Source organism: Balaenoptera borealis (genome assembly GCF_965194805.1).
Source record: "Balaenoptera borealis genome assembly, chromosome: 3".
NCBI lineage: Eukaryota > Metazoa > Chordata > Mammalia > Artiodactyla > Balaenopteridae > Balaenoptera > Balaenoptera borealis.
This window is the reverse complement of record NC_138866.1, coordinates 112395849-112415305: the sequence shown is the minus strand read 5'-3', so window position 1 is coordinate 112415305 and position 19457 is coordinate 112395849. Positions and strand designations below refer to the sequence as shown.

General features: G+C 36.9%; 1 protein-coding gene and 1 pseudogene across 8 annotated transcripts in view; both read left to right on the top strand.

The window, feature by feature from the left end:
• CSNK1G1 (casein kinase 1 gamma 1) overlaps positions 1–19457 on the top strand; it is a 196718-nt gene that overhangs the window by 43240 nt on the left and 134021 nt on the right. Inside the window, exon 2 of one of the 7 annotated variants that reach the window (XM_082383380.1) lies at positions 17463–17511. The exons of the other annotated variants lie outside the window; for them this stretch is intronic. The gene's annotated coding sequence lies outside the window, so the exon portion shown is untranslated. The remainder of the gene's footprint in view (positions 1–17462; positions 17512–19457) is intronic. 7 annotated transcript variants of the gene reach the window in all.
• On the top strand, positions 356–904 carry LOC309625889 (large ribosomal subunit protein eL19 pseudogene; annotated as a pseudogene). The gene has a single exon. The product of its transcript is annotated as a large ribosomal subunit protein eL19 pseudogene (transcript).

Here is a 19457-nt window from a genome sequence, read left to right as displayed (position 1 = left end):
AGCAAAACAAAATACCAAAATCAGACTCACAAAGGTTTCAGGTATTATCTTACTGGATACTGAATATAAAAATAAATGTGCTGGGACTTCCCTGGTGGTCCAGTGGTAAAGAATCCATCTTCCAATTCAGGGGACATGGGTTCGATCCCTGATCAGGGAACTAAGATCCCACATGCCGCGGGGCAACTAAGCCCGTGTGCCACAACTACTGAGCCTGCATGCCTCAACTAGAGAGAGAAAACCTGCACGCCACAACTAGAGAGAAGCCCGTGGTGCCGCAACGAAAGATCTCGCATGCCGCAACGAAGACCCAACACAGCCCAAAATTAAGAAAAAATTAACTAATTAATTAAAAACAAATAAATAAATAAATGTGCTTTCCTTTTGCCACTGTGGCCGCAGCCATGAGTATGCTCAGGTTTCAGAAGAGGTTTGCCTCCAGTGTCCTCTGCTGTGGCAAAAAGAAGGTCTGGTTGGACCCCAATGAGACTAACAAAATTGGCAATGCCAACTCCCGTCAGCAGATCCGGAAGCTGATCAAACATGGGCTGATCATCCGGAAGCCTGTGACTGTCCCTTACAGGGCTTGATGCTGGAAAAGCACCTTGGCCCGCCAAAGGGCAGGCATATAGGCATCGGTAAGCGAAAGGGTACTGCCAATGCTTGAATGCCCAAGAAGGTAACCTGGATGAGGAGGATGAGAATTCTGCGCTGGCTGCTCAAAAGATACAGTGACTCTAAGAAGATTGACCACCACATGTATCACAGCCTGTACATGAAAGTGAAGGGTAACATGTTTAAAAACACGCAGGTTCTCATGGAACATATCCACAAGCTGAAGGCAGACAAAGTTTGCAAGAAACTTCTGGCGGACCAGGCTGAGGCCTGAGGTTTAAGATCAAGGAAGCACTGCAAGCACTGTGAAGAGTGGCTTCAGGCCAGGAAGGAGGAAATCATCAAGACTCTGTCCAGGGACTTCCCTGGCGGTCCAGGGCTTCAGACTCCGTGCTTGCAATGCAGGGGGCGCAGGTTCAATCCCTGGTGGGGGAACTAAGATCCCACATGCCAAGCAGTGTGGCCAAAAAAAAGACTCTGTCCAAGGAGGAAGAGACCAAGAAATAAAGTTCTCCCACTCTTCTGTGTACATAGTGGCCTTGGCAATTACATAGATCACTCATTCAATAAAAAACAAGCCTTTATCTGCCTACCCCCCCAGCCAAATGTGCTTAATATATCTGAAGAAACAAATGGGAGAAATGAAAGTATGACTCAGGAACAAGGGATTGTCCAAAATAATTAGAATCTAGAAACAAAAAATAAAATAATTAAAATCATAAATTGAAGGGCAGGTTTAACAGCATATTGACTTGAAAAGAGAATTAGTGAAGTGGGAGATAGATCTGAAGAAATAATTAGGAATGCTGTACAGGGAGAGAAAAGAGAAAATATCAGTAAGACACAGGAGAAGGACTGAAAAGGTCTGAAGTACACCTGTGGGAAGCTGAATAATGGCCCCCCTAAAGGCATAGAACATATTCAAGTTTCATAAATATTCTGTGAGAGCTTGAAAAGAATGTGCATTTTCTAGTTTATTGAGGGCAGTGGTAGTTAAGAGAGGAGAAGAGCCTCAGAAATTGAAAACTGTCAGTGGTTTAACATTAGCATACATAGCCTTGTGCAGTTTGACCTTTGACAGCTGTCAGCAGGCAGTACTGTCCCTTCATGTTTCCTTTGCTTTAACCTTAATAAACTAATTACAACTCCCTCATCAGACTAGATCAGTGGTTCTAAAACTTTAGCATATATCAGAATCATCTGGACGGTTTGTTAAAACACAGCTTGCTGGGCCCTCCCTCCAGAATTTCTAATTTAGTGCAACTGGGTGGGGCTTCAAATTTTCCATTTTTAACAAATTCCCAGGTGATGTTGATGATACTCACCTAAGGACCATGCTTTGAGAACCACTGTAGAGACTACTTACCTTGACTCCGATCCTTTGTACCTGCTGTTATTTTCCTGCAACTATCGATACTTTTCTTTTCCCATCTTATACTTTTTTTCAGCAGCCCCCCAGTTTAAATCTCTTTCTTCTTGGAAGTATTTTTAACCACAAAGTTGTCAGATGTCTCTTGTCTATGCTTCCTTATACTCACAAATACCTTTTGCACATCTGTAAGAATCCTAATCATGCTCTTTTAAAAGCATTAAGAGTTATGTTTTGTGTTTGTATCCCCAGAGTCTTTGTACCTGGTATATAAAAAGCAGTCAATAAATACTTGTTAATAAATAAATGGGCTCTTGCCATCCGTATTTTGATTGTGTTATGTAGGAAGAAACAATTATGGAAATTTATCTAAGACTATGTATAACACAGTGTTTAAAAAAATTATGCATTGTATATTCAGAAATATACAGTTAAATACACTTTGGGAAGGTAACCTGAGTTTGGAAAGGTTCGTTCCTTTTGTCTTCCTGCCATTTCATGTCATTTGCTGGAACATAAGGGTACAGGAATAAAGATGGTGAAATGAGAAATGGACTATTGCAATGGATTTAATAAGGACAAAATAAAGAATTAGGCCAGTGGTTTTTCCTTAATTCATTGTATCAGTCTGAAAGCAGAATTACTAGGATATATTGTATGTTATTAAGGGATTTGACTGTACAATTGTGGGAGCTGGTCAAACAGTCTGTAAAGCTTTGAGTCTGTAGCTAGAGCTTGAAGTTCACAGGCAGGTAGTTGGTAAGAGAAGATGAGAAGTTGGAAGCCATGAGCGCAAGCTAGAACTGACAAAGGCAGACTAGAATGCTTATCAGTTGCCACTGCCTTCAAGCTTGCTGATGTAGTTATCCTGCAGGAGAAGCTAGGCATTCTTACTTAAGGAGCTAACGTGTACTTGGCCCAAGAGAAAGAGAAGCTGAAGGTGGATCCAAAGGAAGGTGGAGTCATTGTAGACCTGGGCTGCTTCCATACACCAACAGAGTGAGCTAGCAGATAAGTGACAAGATGTGTGAAAGCAGTAAAAGCACCTAGCCCGGCATTCTGAGTGTAAAAACCAAAATGTCTGCTGCTTCACTTCCACTCTCCAGATCCTGGATGAAAATGTCTTTTGTGGCTCAACCACAAGGGAGGAGAAAAAGGGAAACGTTTCTGAGAAAACTTTTTATCCTAGCTAAGTTGACACATTACAGAAGCCATCACACACTTTAGAGATATGTATATACACTAAGTAAAATTTTCAGTACTTTTCTATCACAGTGATTTTCTAACTTCAGTGCAAAAGAATCATCTGGGGAGCTTATTAAAATGCAGACCTATGAGCCTTGCACCGAGATTCTAAATTAAGCGGGTCAGGAGTTGGGGGCCAAAAATATTTGTTTTTATAAAGAATAGCAAAGGCGTGGAATTTTTGAACCACACTTAGAAAAATGTTGATAACAAATATTAGAGTAATGATTCTCTAGCTGCGTATTTAAAAAATAGCAGGATATTTTATTAAAACCTTATTAAATCAGGATATCAAGAGGCATGGGTTCTGGTTTTGTGTAGTTTTATATTTTACTAGCGATTCTGCTGTGCAGCCACAACTGAGAACCAGTGTTTTGTAGCAATAAGGGGTTCAAAGAAAATACTCAAATAAAAAGGGTAGGGACCTAGTAAGTGGGTTTGAGATTGGTCTGCATTTGTTTTGCGTAGTGATGTTTAATGAATTAGTGAAGACTGTATTTGATCAAAGTATCCTTTCCACCATAGTCACACTTGATTCTAGATGTAAATTAGATTACACTAGCTGTAGCAGCAGCTCTTGGAGAATGGAGTCTGGGGGCTTACCATATTCTGTCGTCTAATCCTCTTTAGTGATATTGGTGTGAATTAACAAAAATAGATGAGTACAGCTAGAAGTTTGAGTTAAACTTTGTCCTATTCAATCCTGTTTTCTTTCAAAACTAGGAAAATATGTCAGAGTCTTCCTGACACAAACTTATCATGTGCTGTGGATATTTCAGCCTTCTAACCTTTATTCAACTTCAAGTTTTAGGTGCTGTAGGCTTAATCTTAATTAACAGGTCTGATTTTAATAGCAGTGCAAGTACAAAGTGGAAATTAAGATTCGTTAACCTGTTAATCAGTTTACAGATTCACACTACTAATTTAATTTCAGATACTGGTTTTCAGTAAACTATGTAATCGTATTCAGAATTGTTATAGAGATTTTCTTTGAAATACGCATAGATACTCTGTGACCGTTAAAAAGAAAAAAATGAAATATACTGACAGGAAACAAGTCCAAGATATATTAAGTTACCAAAAACAAAAAAACACCAAAGCTCTGAAACTTTTGGTTTGTATAGTAATTTTTTTTTAATATTTATTTATTTATTTGGTTGCATTGGGTCTTAGTTGCAGCAGGCGGGCTCCTTAGTTGTGGCTCGCTGGCTTCTTAGTTGCGGCAGGCGGGCTCCTTAGTTGTGGCTCGCTGGCTCCTTAGTTGTGGCATGCAAACTCTTAGTTGCAGCATGCATGTGGGATCTAGTTCCCGGACGAGTGATCGAACCCAGGCTCCCTGCATTGGGAGTGTGGAATCTTAACCGCTGCACCACCAGGAAAGTCCCTGCTTTGTGTAGTATTATCCCATTTCCTTCCTTCCTTCCTTCCTTCCTTCCTTCTTTCTTTCTCTTTCTTTCTCTCTTTCTCTCTTTCTTTTCTTTCTCTCTTTCTTTCTCTCTCTCTTTCTCTCTTTCTCTCTCTCTCTCTCTCTCTCTCTCTCTCCCCCTCTGTCTCTCTCCCCCCCCTTCCTTCCTCCCTTCCTTCCTTCCTTCTTTCTTCCCTCCCCTCCTCTTCCCTCCCCTCCCCTTCCTTGCTGTATGGCATGTAGAATCTTAATTCCCCGACCAGGGATGGAACCTGCACCCCTGCAATGGAAACACGGAGTCTTAACCACTGAACTGCCAGGGAAGTCCCTCCCATTTCTTTATTTCACTTCAAAAACTGTACATGTTAAACAATGTTATATGGTTAATTGATTTTTAACAAGGATGCTGAGACCATTTGATGGGGAAAGGACTATCTTTTCAACAAATGATGATGGGAAAACTTGATATACATACACAAAAGAATGAAGTTGAACCCTTACTTACACTATACACAAAAATTAACTAAAAATGGATCAAAGACCTAAAGTTGAGAGCTAAAACTATAAAACTCTTAGAAGAGTGCATTGGGGAAAAGCTTCATGATATTGGATTTGGCAACAATTTTATAGATATGACATCAATAAGCAACAAAAGAAAAAACAGATAAATTGGGCTTCATCAAAATTAAGAACTTTGTGCATCAATGGATACTGTCAAGAAAGTGAAAAGATGACCTACAAAATGGGAAAAAAAAGTTGCAAGTCATATATCTGATAAGGGGTTCATATGTAGAATATTTATATAACTCCTAAAACTCAACAACAACCAAAAATCCCAGTTCAAAAATGAGTAAAGAACTTGAATAGACATTTCTCCAAAGAAGATACACAAATAAGCACATGAAAAGATGCTTAAAATTGTTAGTCATTAGGGAAATGTAAATTAAAACCACAATGAGATACTTCATACCCATTAGTATGGCTGTTATCAAAAAAACAAAATAACAAGTGTTGGTGAGGATGTGAAGAAATTGGAAACCTTTTGCATTGTTGATGGGAATATAAAATAGTATAGCTGCTGTAGAAAACAGTTTGGTGGTTTCTCAAACGGTTCAAAATAGAACTACCATATGACCCAGTAATTCACTCCTAGGTGTATATCCAGAAGAATTGACATCAGTGTCTTGAACAGATATTTGTACATTAATGTTCATAGCAGCATTAGTCATAGTAGCCAAAAGGTGGAAGCAAACCAAGTAAGTGTTCATTGACAAATAAATGGATAAACAAAAGTGGTACATACATAAAATGGAATATTATTTAGTCTTAAAAAGGAAGGAAACTCTGACACATACTATAACATGGATGGACCTTGAAAACATTATGCTTCATGAAATAAGTCAGACACAGAAGGACAAATATTGTATGATTCCACTTATATGAGGTACCTTGAATGGGCAAATTCATAGAGACAGAAGGTGGAATGGAGGTTACCAGGGGTTGATGACAGGGGCCGGTGGGGGGAGTGGGAGGAGAGGGAATTATTGTTTAATGTATTCAGAGTTTATGTTGAGGGTGATAAAAAAGTTTTGGATATAGATAGTGATGATGGCAACACAACATTGTGAATATATTCAATGCCTATGAGTTGTATATTTACATATGGTTTAAATGGTATTATGTTTATTTTGATACAATAAAAAGCAAACAAAAATGTTAGTACATGATTGGAAAGAACTTATCAGAAATCTTTGGTGGTGAGGTTTCACTTTTTACTTTGTATAAAGCTTACTTTCTGTGAGTTCTGATTATAGAAACACATGCTTATTAGAAAAAATAATCAGAAAACAGCAAGTATATAACAAAGATGTGTGTGTGTGTGTGTGTGTGTGTGTGTGTGTGTGTGTATATGTATATGTATAGGAAAATTTTGTCTAGTGAATCCAAGTTGTACGGATTGTTGATCATCTCCCCAATTAAAATTTTTGGGTGGGGCGCTTCCCTGGTGGCGCAGTGGTTGAGAATCTGCCTGCTAATGCAGGGCATACGGGTTCGAGCCCTGGTCTGGGAAGATCCCACATGTCGCGGAGCAACTAGGCCCGTGAGCCACGACTACTGAGCCTGCGCGTCTGGAGCCTGTGCTCCGCAACAAGAGAGGCCGCGATAGTGAGAGGCCCGCGCATCGTGATGAAGAGTGGCCCCCGCTTGCCACAACTAGAGAAAGCCCTCGCGCAGAAATGAAGACACAACATAGCCAAAAATAAATAAATTAATTAATTAATTTAAAAAAGAAAAAATCTTTTTTGGGTGACTTGACTAGATGATTTTCCATAGGACAGGAGTCAGTTAAGTACCCTCACTAACAAGTTCATTGGTTATAGATATTTTCTAGTTTGTTATATCTGTATCAATTATTCTTAAGCTTCTGTTTTCATCTTGAAAAATTATTTTTAAAATGTATCAATTAAGGCATATATGCCATATCCAATACCTAATAGTCAGCTATTTAGTAGAGTTTTGTATAGGAATGTCTTTTTAAGTCAGAGATCGCAAGGCAACATGCTTTACACCTTTTTTTTGGCACATCCACAAAATGAAGAGGGTAGCTTTGGTCATTCAGTTTCCGCAGTATCTGTTCTACTTATTAGCCATTCTGGAATTCTTTCCTCAACTAAACCTGAAAAGAAATTTTGTTTTTAGTCTCATCTTTTATCTGATATCTTCTGTTCTGTTGAAAGTATTTATGGCTGTTTAGTTCAAGATACAGTATTAAATGAGGGAAATGTGATAATTTCCATTGCAGTTGAACAGATCTTTTTGTTCAAGTACAGACTGTCTTACTCTTTTTGTTGTAAGTACAGACTACAACACATATCCCAACTAGCTTCTGCATGCTCCTTGACACTGACCATAAGGAGAACTGGACCACTCTTTCATAGACCCTGGATAAATCCTATTCAAAGTATAATTTCCTATAAATGTAGAGTTTTTATAAAGGAAGAACTTCAGATTATTAGCTCTTGCCCCAAGAAGCATAGGAAAAGATGAGGCAGTATTTATATGAATAATAATAATAATTTCACCTATTTTAAACTGTGTGTGTAAGAAGTTTTAAGTTACTATTACAGGGACATGTAAACATTGTTCTTAATTCAATGTGGTAATTGAGTGAGGGACATAATTATTTTAATTAATTATTCATCAGTCAGAAAAAGTATTTTCATAAGACCCTTACATGTCTTCTGAAAGCATCATAGATCACAAATTGAAAATTTCTGTGAAACTTTGCTTCTCACTAGTTATTTTCCCTTGGGAAATTAATTATCTAATTAATTTTCCCTTTGATTTCCTGTGATAGAGGGATGACCTGTCTTGTGATGGGAGAAGGGGCTAAAAGGAGGGAATTAAACCAATGATTGATTTATTGTTTTAGCTGTTCGAATAGCTAGTTGTATAAATTCTGAAGCTCATAATTTCATATAATGTTTTTCCTTTAAAACTCTTATAACACAGATTAGTAAAAGTTCAATCGATTAGAACAGAGAAAGCCTAGAATGCCTGGATTTAGGCAGCAGGATTGACTTCTGTTTAATTGAAGATTATGAAGAACTTCTAAACTTTTCAAAAGTTGTTTTATTTTGAACATTTACTATGCTTAAAGTACTATGGGACATGATGAAGAAGAAATGGGTTTTTGCTCTTAAGAGGCTTACAGTATATTAGGGTAACTAGACTTGTATTATGGTCGTTCTTTTTTTTTTGATCATTTAAAAATACAAAACTGATATCCTTAATATTGTAGGGAATAGAATGGGCTCTTTCTATGTCAATAGAACCTGTGGCTATTATAAATGTTTTACTTTCTATAAGAAACATATTCAGGTAAGTATTGAGTGCAGGTTGCATTTATGCTGATTCCAGTAGACTTCCTGGCCTTAAATAAGAAAGAAAGGAAGAAAAAAAGGAAGTGTGTAGAGTGCTGTTGATGGATTTTGTGTAAGTTGTGATTTTTGTTGTTTTATAATTTCTTTGTAATTAGAATAGTGAAATGGAAGGAAAGGATCTAGTAAATTGAGGGTACTTATTAAGTAAATTTCAGTTAATTGGAAACAGTCAATTCAGTTAAACATTTATTCATTCTACTCTGTTTTGGCACAGTGCTTGACACTGCAGGTACGTAAGACAGCAGTTCCTGGTTCCATAGAGTTCCACAGTCTAGTTTAGTAGACAGGTAAAAAATAGCCACAATTAATTGGTGTAGCAACAAATGAATGTATGAACTAAGGATATTATTATTCATTTACGTGTCATAAACTTATTGAGCAACTACTCTGTGTTCAGTTCAATGTTGGCACTGTGAGTACAATGACAAACAAGAAAGATTTGCTCCTCCATTGAAGGAGCTTACAGGCAGGTTTTATTTTGTCCCTATCCTTAAGGTTTTGAAATGAAGTAAGTAAAACAAGACAGGAAACAGCAGGAGTAAGCTGACTCTCTACACTGGAAGAACTCAAATCAGAATGTAGTTTGTGTGACAATCTGATATTCCCTTGATCAACTGAAAAGGTTGAAATTCTCATTTCCCCCATCAATATTGGAGGGACTCTCTACTACTTAGCTTGTGATAGGGTGTTTTTTATACAGTGATAATTAGATGAAAAGTTACTTTAAAGCTTAAAAATTCAACCACAAAGTAAATATTTATGGAGGAAACATACTAGCTCTTTGGAAGGTAGATAGGGGTGAGGCAGTCAATGGAAAGAACTCAATCCGATAATTATTTGGGACTGTCATCAAGGCTGCCTATTGGTGTTCTGTGGCCTCTTATGCTTATTGTTCCTGTGTTACTAAACTGCACTTATCAAAGCCCTTATTTTAAAAAATAAATAAATAATTGCAAGAAAAATGACGATTCAGGACCTTTGTGACTTTATGCCAGTGAGAGGTGTTTGTGGCTCTTCATTACTGGCTTCATTGTGACAGTTTTAGTGTTTATGTTTCTTGAACAAAAGAAAAGCTAATTGGCTCAGTGAAAATTATTATGTTTTTGTTTTTTACCATAACTTGGCTTGAAAAAAGTTTTAGTGTGATAGAAAAAGAAAATCCTTTCACCAGATACTGAAAGATATTTTTTCTATTAGCCTCTGCTGGTTTATACTTCTCATACAGGGTGTGTTCTAAAATAGTAGTAGATAGAAGTATTTGAAACAAATGTTTGTTTTCTTTGTAGATTGTCTTAACAAAGCAATTCTTGTAAAATAAGTCAATAATCTAAATCTCTGTATTAACACTTCTGGAAGTATCATTAGGGAAACCACAGAGGGAAATAATATTGTGATCTCTAGGTTTACCTTAAGCTAGAGAAAACCAGGTAATTGTAGGAATCAGCTTTTTGGTAAACGTCATGCTGTCATCTGTTACAGTAGATAAAAGATTTCAGTAGCTCAGCCCTTGTTGATATCATTGCCTTAGTTTTAAGTTAAAAGTGTCTCTTTCCAGCTACTTGAATGAGATGCTCTTAGAAAATAGTACTCCTTGTGTTTTACTCCTGAGATGTACATGCTAGGATTTCTTTATTCCTTCTTCCTAAGTAACTTTAGCTCATGTTTAAGCTGAGTATGTAATCTCTGAAAATAAAGATGAATTTCCTGGTCCTATAATAGCTATTATATTAAGATTTATTTTTTTTTAATATAAATTTATTTTATTTATTTATTTTTGGCTGCGTTGGGTCTTCGTTGCTGCGTGCGGGCTTTCTCTCGTCACAGCGAGTGGGGGCTACTCTTCATTGCAGTGTGTGGGCTTCTCTTTGCATTGGCTTCTCTTGTTGTGGAGCACGGGCTCTAGGCATGCGGGCGTCAGTAGTTGTGGCACAGGGGCTCAGTAGTTGTGGCTTGTGGGCTCTAGAGCGCAGGCTCAGTAGTTGTGGCTCATGGGCTTAGTTGCCTCGTGGCATGTGGGACCTTCCTGGGCCAGGGCTCGATCCCATGTCCCCTGCACTGGCAGGCGGATTCTTAAGCACTGCGCCACCAGGGAAGTCTTATATTAAGATTTAAAAGTTTGGTAAATTAGTATAAGTTGTGTTTATCAGATGAACTGATTTTAATGCGTATAAGTCAACATGTTTATCAGCTGATAAGTTTTACATGTTTTCAAAATTAAGCATAAAAGTATAATCTTTTTTATGACATTGAAAGTACTTTCCTTTTGCAATCTGTATCTTAAAACACAGTAAAATTAACTGAAAACCAAGGTGCAGCTGTTTTCTTTCATGTGAATGAGGTGAGGTGTGATGTGATATGATGAGATATGATATGGTGTGGGTGAGAGCTTTGGAATCAGGCAAATCTGAGTTTAAGTTCTCTCTCTGCCATTTACTTTTTTTTTTTTTTAAATAGAATTATAGTTGATTTACAAAGTTGTGTTACTTTCAAGTGTACAGCAAAGTGATTCAGTTATATATATATGTATATTCTTTTTCAGATTCTTTCCCATTACAGGTTATTACAAGATACTGTTTTGTTTTGTTTTTATTTTTTGGCCATGCCACACGGCATGTGGGATCTTAGTTCCCCAACCAGGGACCAAAACCGCGCCCCCTGCGTTAGAAGTGTGGAGTCTTAACCACTGGACCACCAGGAAAGTCCCAGGTTATTACAAGATATTGAAAGTAGTTCCCTGTGCTATACAGTAGGTCCTTGTGGTCCTTGTTGTTTATCTATTTTATATACAGTAGTGTGTCTGTTTATCCCAAACTCCTAAATTATCCCTCCCCCCTCTTTCTCCTTTGGTAACCGTAGTTTGTTTTCTATGTCTGTGAGTCTATTTCTGTGTTGTAAATAAGTTCATTTGTATCTTTTTTTAGATTCCACGTGTGAGTGATATATGATATTTGTCTTCCTCCGTCTGGCTTACTTCACTTAGTATGATAATCTCTAGGTCTAGCCATGCTGGTGCAAGTGGTGTTATTTCATTCTTTTTCATGGCTGTGTAATATTCCATTTGTGTGTGTGTGTGTGTGTGTGTGTGTGTGTGTGTGTGTGTGTGTGTGTACATATATCATGTCTTCTTTATCCATTCATCTGTCGATGGACATTTAGGTTGCTTCCATGTCTTGACTGTTGTAAATAGTGCTGCTGTAACAGTGGGGTGTATGTATCTTTTCGAATTAGAGTTTTCGTCTTTTCCAGCTATATGCCCAGGAGTAAGATTGCTGGATCACATGGTAACTCTTAGTTTTTTAAGGAACCTCCATACTGTTCTCCATAGTGGTGGCACCAATTTACATTCCCACCAACAGTGTAGGCGGGTTCCCTTTTCTCCATACCCTCTCCAACATTTATTATTTGTAGGCTTTTTTTTTTTTTTTTGGCCACACCCCACAGCTTGTGGGATCCTAGTTCCCTGACCAGGGATTGAACTCGGGCCCTCCGCAGTGGTTGGAATTCCTATATTATTTGTAGACTTTTTGATGATGGCAATTCTGACTGGTGTGAGATGATACCTCAGTGTAGTTTTGATTTGCATTTCTCTAATAATTAGTGATATTGAACATCTTTTCATGTGCCTGTTGGCCATCTGTATATCTTCTTTGGAAAAATGTCTATTTAGGTCTTTCTGTGCCATTTCTTAGCTGTAGTAATGTTAGGCAAATTAGTTAACATCTCTAAACTTTATTTCTCCCATGCGTAAAGTGAGAATAATAACACCTATCCCATAGGATAGTTGTTAAATATGATAACCCAGGTGAAGTGTCTTGTATAGTACCTAGTATGCAGTAGGCAGTCAAAAGATGCTCTTATTACTGTAAAAAATTCAGAGCTATGAACTAAACCCTAAAGTTATGATAGTTAAAGGTAGCTGTAATTATGGAGCTTTAGAAACCTTTATTTAAAATAGTTGTGAGTCTAGTGCTCCCCAATGTTAATTAATTTTTCATACAAATGGTTAGATAATCTTCTGTGATTTTAGGACTGTAGAGTTTTTCTTGGTCTGAGGTAACCCACCTCAGTAATGTGAGAATAATGTAATGCTAATAGCTGTCAAGTTGTGTGAATTGTCTTTTAGGCTTGAACTCCCCACTTTGACCTCCTCCAGTTAGTGGAATTCCGTTATCTTTCCTTACTGAAAATAATGAAAGATGAAGCTTAAGGCTAAACATATACAATTATAGAATTCAAATAGCCTCTTGTGCTGTGCTGCTTCTGAGTTATATAACGTAACTAGAGCCATATCCCAGTGAAGGTAAAATATTATTGAAGACCACTTGAATTTATGTTGTTCCATTATCCTTAAAATAAATACTTGTATTTTATTACAACTTAGCTGTAGAGGATGATTACAGGAAAAAGTGTCCACTGTTCCAGATATCGCAAAAATTGGAAGGCCCAAAGGGGTTTTGTATTAAATTTTGTATTAATCAAGTTCTTATGGTTCAGATACTTTTATATGTTCAGAAGTTACCCTGCCTAAGACATTACAGAGCACTGGGCTGTATAAAAATAAAATTTACCTTACACATTAATTCAGCAGCATCCTCTTGACAAAACTCCCATGTATTTATACATGAAAATGTGGTCATATTTCCTAAAAGAATAAATTTGCAATAATCCTTGCGATAATCTGCATTTGTTGCAAGTTAGCGATGAATGTTAAGAACCACTGAAGAATTTGGATAGGGTTCATTTATAATCTCAGCCTACAACAGTATGCTGTCTTAGGGCAACCATACCCATCTCTTCATATAGGCTTTGGTAATCAGTATGGTGTTTATAAAAGCACAGTGGTCACGGGCTCTTGAGTGAGGCTGTCAGATATCCTAGCTCCACTGCTTTCTAGTTTTGTGATCTTAGACACCTTACTTGGTTTCCTCATCTGTGAAATGAGGATGATAGTAGAAAATATTACTATCTCATAGGTTGTGGAGGAATTTAATGAATTAATATGCATTTAAAGCACTTGAAGAGTGTCTGGCACATAAAGGGCCCAGTAAATTTTAGATGTTATAGTTGTCACTGTTCTGCAGTGTGACAGATGTGAACTTTTTCGAGTTTTTCATTATGTTCTATGAAGTGTATGCAGAGAATGATAAAATCTATGGGGAAAGAGTGGCTATGTATTAAAAGTACGAGATGGAATCTTCCTTTTGCATTACCATGTAGGCTATAAAATGAGAGAATAAGCAGATAAAGGCCCTTTGAAGGAAAAGAGAGGAGCAAATATAACTTTAAACATTCTAATCAGAAGGGTGAAGTTGCTTATTTGTTTAGCCAGTGATTAACAAACAATTCTTTGAGAGTGGACAAAAGTTGAATAAAAATAGGATAGTATTTGTATATAATGCCATTGCAGATTTTCAACAGCAGTCCTTCAAAGTTACAGATAAATACGGCGGAGCAGTGAAGATTCATTCATGACAAAAGCAAGAAGATAAAAGTGTAATGCATTTTATATTGCTGTGATTAGAGTGGAGCCCTATCTTAAACCTGAGAGTAACTGAGTTTAAAAACTTGATGTATCATGTGAGAGTATAGTACGTGACTGAGATGAAAAAGACTTAGATGTTGGCACCTTTGGGAGGAAAAAAAACAAACAAAACAGATTTCTTTGTGGCTACTTGATGCATAAAACTGAGAAAGAGAAATCCGAAATATGGGAACATTCATGTTATAAGCCTTTATGCTCCATCCACGAGAGGAGAAAAACATGTTACACAAAAATGTTTACTACTTAGGGTAATTAAGGTGAGAAAATGGAATAAAAATACAATGAAATGTTACATAAGATCTACTTAGAGCCCAGCAGGCACTCCTGTGAGACCTGTTACTGCCTTATATGGCTTATCAATAAGTTAGGGGAAATACAGGAAGAGAATTCAGGCTTTATGTATAGCATCATTACAACCCCAACTCCCCCTCCTTCTTCCCCATCGTATTGGCTGTTTTTCTTGCTCAAGGGAATTTTAATGATATGATTATTTTATAATGAAAAAACTTTACCAGTATTAGTGTTAAGTCTTTGACTAGGTGCTTTGAAATGAAATTTGCAGTGTCTGTGGCCTTAACCTAGCTCAGTACCAGAGATAGCTATATGTGTCATCAGACAAGGGACTTACGGTAATTTTATTTGATGTGTCGTAGACTTTTTCCTTTATAAACCCATCTGTTCGTCATATAAGTGTTTGCATTATCTAATGTGGAATAACTTTATTTTGAATGCTGCTCATTTCCTTAGAATAATACATTATATTCTTCTCATTTAGATCTGAAATTAAGAAATGGGAATTTTGCCTTGTATAAGAAATGGAAATGAATTAAATTTGTCTAATTAATGGTACTATAATATTCTGAATTTCTCTGTTGAAAGCACTGTCGTTATTTCAGCCTCTCACTTTTCATATTTAGTCTTGTTTTTGTTGCTAGAGTGAACAAGGTACTTTTTAGTTAAACATGATACTTTTTTCTTGTTTTGTGAGTTCTCCTTGTTTTAGGCAACATAGATTATTTAAGCTGAAGGCTTTAAAAGCTGTGTTTCATTTTAACAATTTTATACCAGAGGCTACAAACTGGTATCTCACACATTATGGGATATTTTATTGTAATTTCAGTGTTCAGCAACTCATGAAAAATCAGAGCTGGCAACATTGGACCTGTATTCTTATATGGCAAGACTCAGCAGGAGCTGAGAGGTAGCTGTGCTTTAGATGGGATGCCCACTATTCACTTAACCACCATATGCCTTTGCAGTAGTCATCACTCTTTACATTAGATATCCAGTCCAGCATTGCACTTTCTGCATCAATGTGTTTGTTTTGTGCCTGTTTCAGTGGAATTATCTTGAGACTCATAAAAAGCCCTGGTCTACTTAGGCCATGGCTTACAGTTTTGTTGTGTTTGGGTTTTTTTTAAGTCTTTAGACAAGCAGTATTTTCCTTTTATGATTTTTATTCATTCAAGGGAAAGGTGTTATATTTTATATATTCCTATAACATGAATACAAGGAGGTAAGCATGATAAATTAAGCTAACTTTGAAAAAAACTTACAATAGTTTAAAATCCAAACAAGTATTGCTTTCTTAAAGTAATCACCTCGAGAGGCCAATTCTAAAAGTGCTACTCAAAACATTTTTGTAAAAAAATGGTGGTATATTTGTTTTAAATATTCTCAGGGATATCAGTTTTTTATCCTTGGAGAGTAGATGTATTTCAGTAATACTTGAAAGGTATATATCAATATAATTTGACAAGAAAATTGAACGTGACAAATTTTATGAAGTAGCAAGAAGTTAGTAAACTCAAAGTCTAATGGGTGACTATCTGGCTAAAACCAGATTTTATCCACCTTCATAGTACATTTGAACATTTGTTCAAAGTAAATAGTTCTCCAGGAAATAAGATATTATAAATGTAGGTTTATACCCATTAACCCTCAACCTTAACCATCCCTTCCCCCCCGCCAAAAAAATAGAGTATAGTGAATTAGCAATAACAAAAAATAATACTAAAGCAAAAATAATGTAGAAAACTTCATCAGGGTGATGAAAACAGATAACAGACCTAATTTAATGCCATAGATTTAAAGGACTGTCTTCCAGAAACAATATACTTTGGATCAGATTGAAAGAAATTCAGCTGAAATTATCCTTTCCAAGAGGATAATACACTATTGTCAGAACCATATGACATTTGAAAACCCTTACTAATATATCACAGGAGGAAGAAAGTTAGGTACATGGTTCATTGTGTCTTAAGGCCACAACAGCAAAGTCATAAAGAAACTATATATAATTTATTCATATTATTTGTAAAAATATTTATATAAATACATTTTTTCCCTCCTCTCTGATAAAAGCTTTTAATATCACAATTGGCTTACTTCTACATGAAGAAGTCTCCACCAAATTGACATGAACAAGATTTAGAGGCGAGGGCCAAGGCAGGAGAAATAGTCTTATAAGATCTTTTCCTCAGCTGTATAGCAGTTGCTTAAGCCCTAGTTCCCTGTCCATCCCTGTCAGGTAGTGAAATAAATGAACCAATTAGAGAAACTGTTAAGTATTTATCAGGTAAACAAACTCAAGAAAAATCAATTGTAGCCACTAATTATAGGCTAAAGATAGATCCATTTTGATATCTCTCAGTTCAAAAATTATTTTTAAAACAGAGATATGCTTTAAATAGATGAATTGTATGGTATGTGAATTACATCTCAATGAAGCTGTTTTACTTTTTTTTTTTTTTTGGCCGCACCGCGAGGCTTGCAGGATGTTAGTTTCCCAACCAGGGATTGAACCCAGGCCACGGCAGTGAAAGCTCCAAGTCCTAACCACTGGACCGCCAGGGAATTCTCATCAGTGAAGCTGTTAAGAAAAAGAAAACCCAAATCCCATGGAGAAATTTTGCCACAAAAAGAGGGCATAGAATTTAAAAAAAAAAAAAAAAAAAAATCCCACAAGGACTCAGAGGCAAAGAATATACAAATCAATTTTCACTGCAAAGTAAAGGAGCTGTTACAGTGGAGGATTACTGGACTGAATGTCAATATTATGACATAGTATGAGTGTGTTTCATGTTTGGTAATTGCAATCATTGTTGCTTTTGTTGTGGTCATCCATGTACAATGCTTGGTGTCAGTCTATTTATCTCTTGTAAAAAAAAAAAAAAAAAAAAGAGGGCATAGATATAGTATTAAGTGATGAAGAACATCAGTGTGGGAAATAGAAGAAATTTTAAGTTACTCGAGGGAGGGAGAGTTAGGCTGGCTCCCTAGCAAAAAAATTTGTGGGCATACTTAAAAATCACCACACACTTCTGTGTTTTATTGTTTCAGGAGGACAGTTGTGAGGCCAGTGCACTTTTGACTCAATGGGGCTGAATGGGTGAGTAAGTGAGTGCAGCATCCTTTGGTAAGGGTGGCAGATGGGAGAGAGTGCAGGCTTTGGGCATGTGGCTGGCCTTGACTGTGTGACCTAGTCAGTGAATATGAACTCTGTGAGCTTCAGTTTCCTTGTCTATGGCAAGGAATATTTAAGTCCAGGTTAACTTCACTGAATAGGTCACATAGCACCCAGAGTCAGTCATTTTAAAAATGTAAATGTCTTTTATAAACCTAAATCCCTTTAAATATAAATGTCACTCCCCTCTTTTAAATGCTTAAATGGCTTCTCATTGCAGTATTGCGACCTATAAAATCTTGAATAATGGACTCCTGCTACCTCTTCACCTGTAATCCCCTACCTTGCTGGTCTTCTTTTACCAAGAACCTTTCGCTACAGCCCTTTTCTCTTTCTGGAGGCTCTGTTCCCAGCTCTTGACATGGTTGGCTCCTTCTCATCCTTGAGGACACTATTTAAATGTAGCTTCTAGTAAAGGCCTTAATCACCCTCTTTCTAAACTCTCCCTTTTGACTTCCCATTATCTTCAGCAGGTCTTTGTTTTCTTTGTAACATGGCCCAGATTTGTAGTTCTTTTATTCATGTGGTTGTTTGTGATGCCCCCTGTAGACTCTAAGCTCTGCGAGCACAAGAACTATATATATGTTGAGTTCACTGTTATATCCTCAGTGACTATCGTAGTTTTAGGCAACATAGGAGACACTCACTAAATGTTTGGTTGAATTAAGAACTCCACTTTGAATAAATATATGTGTTTGTACTTTTCCTTTTTGACAACTGGAAATGGTGCAGACTCCTTCAGTAATTGCCATAATTCCTTAAGATTCTTTTATTAGAAATAATATTTTAAAACATATCTGTGTATCTTTTTTTTTTTTTTTTTCCTTTGGCCACGCTGCTCGGCTTGCGGGATCTTAGTTCCCCGACCAGGGATCAAACCCATGTCCTGGCAGTGAAAGCACCAAGCCCTAACCACTGGTCCGCCAGGGAATTCCCTTTTTTTTTTTAAGACTTCATTTCTTAGAGCAGTTTTAGGTTCATGGCAAAATTAAGAGGAAGGTACAAAGATTTACCATATACCCCCTGCCTCCACACATGCATAGCCTCCCCCATTATCAATATCCTTCATCAGAGTGGTACCGTTGTTACAATTGAGGAACCTACAATGACACATCATAATTATCCAAAGCCTATAGTTTAAGCCTATAGTTTAAGCATCTGGTGTATTTCAAAATAGTTTATTTTTTCCTTCTCCTGCTGGAAGCACAAGGGGATTTTTTTCCGTGCTGTACGTTACATGGATTTGGACAAATGTGTAATGACATGTATCCACTGTTATAGTATCATACAGAGTAGTTTCACTGCCCTGAAAATCATCTGTGCTCCATGTATTCATCCCCTACCCTTCCCCCTGGTAACTACTGATCTTTTTTTTTACTGTCTCCATAGTTTTGCCTTTTCCAGAATGTCACATAGTTGGAATCATACAGTATGTAGCATTTTCAGATTAGCTTCTTTCACTGACTAATATGCATTTAAGTTTCTTCTGTGTCTTTTTGTAGCTTGATAGCTCATTTCTTTTTAATGTTGAATAATATTCCATTATCTTGAGGTGCCACAGCTTATTTATCCATTCAACTTCTGAAGGACATTAGAGCCCTTAGCCTATTAATAATAGTTGTTTTAAATTCCTAGCCTGATAATTCCATCATTCTTGCCATGTCTGGTTCTGGTACTTGCTCTGTCTCTTCAAATTGTGTTTTTTGCCTTTTAGCATGCCTTGTAATTTTTCCTGGATAGCCAGACATGATGTACCTGGTAAAAGAAACTGCTGTAAATAGGCCTTAGTAATAACGTGGTAAGGTGTAAGGGGAGGGGAAACATTCTGTAGTCGTTTGATTAAGTGTGAGTCTTTTAGTGAGCCTATTCCT